A 3,913-nucleotide genomic window follows, 5' to 3' on the forward strand; every position below is an offset into this window, starting at 1 on the left:
ATTAATATTTACATGTGTTCTCCTTGATATACAGCTATTTTAAACTTCAATATGGTTAGGATTTTTTTAAGGACATATATTGATTTTAAAATGAGCTGGCCACAGAAATATATTAAAAGGTGTTTCTTAACTTCGTCCCCAAAACACAGTCTAAATGGACTGTTATCAAAAGATTACAATGTACTAATAGACATTACACATTTAAATATATATTGCATGGTTCAGATGGCATCTGTAGGGGCTTCAATGTCTTAAGTCAAATTAGTTTTTGCTGTGTAAGTCACTGACAATAGTAGTGAAATGGATGACTGGGCAAGAGGAAATGTGTACGTACACAGAGGAAAAAAATGAGTAAAATTATGATAGCTTCTATATTCTTTTTTTCTTTCTTCCTAACCTTTTTTATTTCTCTTTACTTCTGTCTCCCTTCTGATATTTATTGCATACCTACTATAAAAGTCAAGCCATGTGAAATAATTGACCTAACTGTTTTTGATGTATAACAAAATCCATTCCCTATGATTTGATCTCATACATTTTAGTCAATCTCCATTATATTCCTATATGGTGAACATTATTACCCACATTTCTCTTTCTCCCTCTCTCTCTCTCTCTCTCTCTCTCTCTCTCTCACACACACACACATGCATACATACATGTGTATGCACACACATACACACACACACCATTGAGAAAGTTACTTAAGCTTCAAATAATTTATTTTGTATTTTATTAATATACTGAGTTTATTTCACATGTATATTTTTGTCTCCCCATTTCCATTTGTCTGACCACCACTGCTATCATAACATTCCACACATATTTAAAACCAAGCAAAGGAAAAGCTCCATTTTGAAAAACTAAACAGACATTTTGGAGAACACATTTTTGGCAATGGGACCTGGATAATAATTATCAGACATGGTATGGAAAGTTGACACTTTGCATTAGTATATCAACTACTACATAAATGAAATAAGATGGGAAATTTTAACAAACTAAAAAAAAATATTTCCTTTAAGAGACTTCCTTCACTGCCAGCGACCTTGAATAGCCTCTCTGGTCAGTCATCCAGAAGCAACTCTCCACACTGTTGATGAACTTGGCTTCCAAGTTAGGAAGACAGCCACATTTACTATATTTGCTTACATGTTTGTTTTACTGTCTTCTACAGAACTAAGTTCTTTTGGTGTCTTGGGAATGTTTTTGCTGTTTTTTGAAGGATTCTTCACCTTTTGATCTTAGTGTTAATGGTTTTGCATCTTTTTCATTCTGGTTTGATTTTTGTGCATTTTTTGGCTTGAGTATTACATATAGTATCGCATATACATTTGTTTGCTGAAGTTTTTGCTTCACTTCCTCCTTATCAAAATCATCATCTTCAATATCTTCGTCAACATTATCAACTCCAAGTTTTGCTTTTTTCTGTGGAAACTTGCTACCACTTCCAGAAGCAGGTCATTTTCCAGATGTACTTAGGGGGTTCACATGACTCAGCATCTTCCTCTACAGCTACTGAGTCCTGTTCGCTAATATGCATAGACCCCAAACCATACTTAGCCTTAAGACCACAGGTGGTGGTGTTTCAGAGCCCCAAGACAAACCAGTGACTGTACCAACATTTTCAAAGTTGTCATTGAAGTACAATTGGACTGCCTTCACAATTCATTGCCCCTGCTTCCACAATGTACAATTCATCCTCTGCATAAACCCCTAAACTGATTGTTTTTAAAGAAAACTTGCGTTCATTTTCATCATTTCCCACTTTAAAGTCAGCTTTTAGTTCACAACAGTTCTTGGGGCTGGAAGTCCAAGATTGGGATGCCATCAGTGGGGGACCCTCCTGCAGGGTGTAGATGTCTCATTGTATCCTCACATGGTAAAAGAGGCTTATATTACAAAGAATGTAAATTTCTTGCATAAGAATACACAACAAGTCAGTGCAAGAGCCCACATTAGAAAGAGAAGCTTGTGTGACACCAAATGACAATATTTTATCTTATTTAATGATGTGTTTATGTCATGAATGGTTTGCATTTCTTTGTATTATTGCAGATTATCACTATGTTGTTTTGTTTTAATCATTCACTCATTCTTTTTTCACTCACCATTTATTGAAAAATTTCTGATGGTATGCCAGTAAATGCTTAGTCACATGCTCTCTGGGGAAAAACTCTTTCCCTACCTAATTCTGTATTAGAAATACTCCCACCACGCCTAATGTCAAACTACCAATGCAACACCAAACAGCTTGAACAGTTCTTTAAAGCCTAACAATCAGCTCTCACACACTAGCACGAGGGAGACCCAGCACTCCACATATCACTTTCCATATACCACTATATTCCAGAAATGTGATTTCTGTCTCTGCATAATCCAGGATCTAGAAAAAGAAACCGATAATCAACAACACAAATGATAAATTTTAGAAAAATAGAATATTTTCAAGTCTGTTGTCTTCCTGACTCTTTCATCTTTTCAATGACTATTTATAATAATGTTTCCAGTTGAAAGTTATTTTAATCCCTCTCAAAACTATAATATAGGTCATTAAAATTTACCCTAGAGTTTAGCCAGAAAAATATTGTAAATCAAATCTACTTCAAAGCCTTTTATTCATTTCCAGTGAGTAAAAATTCCTTAATGTTATTTCACCTTGTATATCCTCCCTAATGTGACTTTTACTAGCTCTATAATGAATTAGAAGAGAACTAAATAGTAGTAACTACCCGTGTTACATGGGATAATTACTGTAATCACACCATCATGATTCTCTATATTGATGTATTTTTCCTTCAACACACCCAGAAAATTATTTACTTCTAAGATGATGAATGACTTACAACAACAATTCAGACAGGTATTATGATGATAGGTAATAGGGTAAACACAATTTTCCCTTGAAATAGAAACACAACATATTCTGTATTTTAGCATGTGTAGATTCTGTGTTTAAAGATACTCTAAATTTTGCAGACATCAAGTGGGGGCTCTGATTAGGATAAGCCTCATGACATTGACAAAGAGAGATGTTTTAAACATGGTTTCTTCCTGAAACACACTATGTTCTTCACACTAAAAAAAAAAAAAAGAAACAACAGTTCATTTTTTTGTGTGTGAGAAAGCCTGTTTCACTTAGCAAAAATGTTGATGGCTTAAAGGCGGCCTAAATGACAAATTACTAAGTAATTTTAAATATGTCATTTTAACTACTTGAACTGAATTGTTTTCTTGTGTAGGTAAGTATGTTGAAAAAATAAAGTAGTTTATAAAACCTTTCACCTGAAAACTCTTTTCATTATTATAGTGTCAGCAATTCAACACTGAGTCTGATACTCTGTAATGTGAAAGAGACAAAGTTTCTGCAGAAAGATATAACTCATTTGTTGATATAAGACCATCTTCCCAGCCACAATACCAAAGATGCTTTTAGAGCAGCGTGCTGCTACAGATAGATATGTCTGTAGATATGTCTGTACAGATAGATATGTCAATTACTATAGGCTGAACAACTGGTGGTCTTAAACATACTTGTATTACTGGTTTTTAAAAATTACACAAATTCTGGTTGCATATACCTTTATTTAAAGCCATCACAGTAATTAGAATGGTTTTTGGTACTGTTTTTGTCTCAAGCTAGAGTTATTTGGAGTTCAACTGTCACACTGAAATCTACAAAATTTTTGACTTATACATTAATTAGAATTTTAAAAATGGTAATCATTAACGATGGTCAGTAGGACAATTATGACCAGAAAGTGAACGCAATCTTGACATTTTTTTTTCAACAAGCACATCTTGAGCTATTTACTCTATTTTAAATCACACTAAGTGGTTGTTAAAATACAAAGAATAAGACTTGGCCCTGTCCTAGACAGAGACTTATAGAATACAGAAACATAAACAGGTACAT

At 33.8% G+C, this 3,913-nt stretch overlaps 1 pseudogene; it reads right to left on the minus strand.

Moving 5' to 3' along the window:
• Nucleotides 1-955: 955 nt before the first annotated feature.
• On the minus strand, nucleotides 956-1,783 carry LOC122225815 (annotated as a pseudogene).
• Between the last annotated feature and the right edge of the window lie 2,130 nt (nucleotides 1,784-3,913).

This window comes from Panthera leo, chromosome C1 (genome assembly GCF_018350215.1).
Source record: "Panthera leo isolate Ple1 chromosome C1, P.leo_Ple1_pat1.1, whole genome shotgun sequence".
Lineage (NCBI taxonomy): Eukaryota > Metazoa > Chordata > Mammalia > Carnivora > Felidae > Panthera > Panthera leo.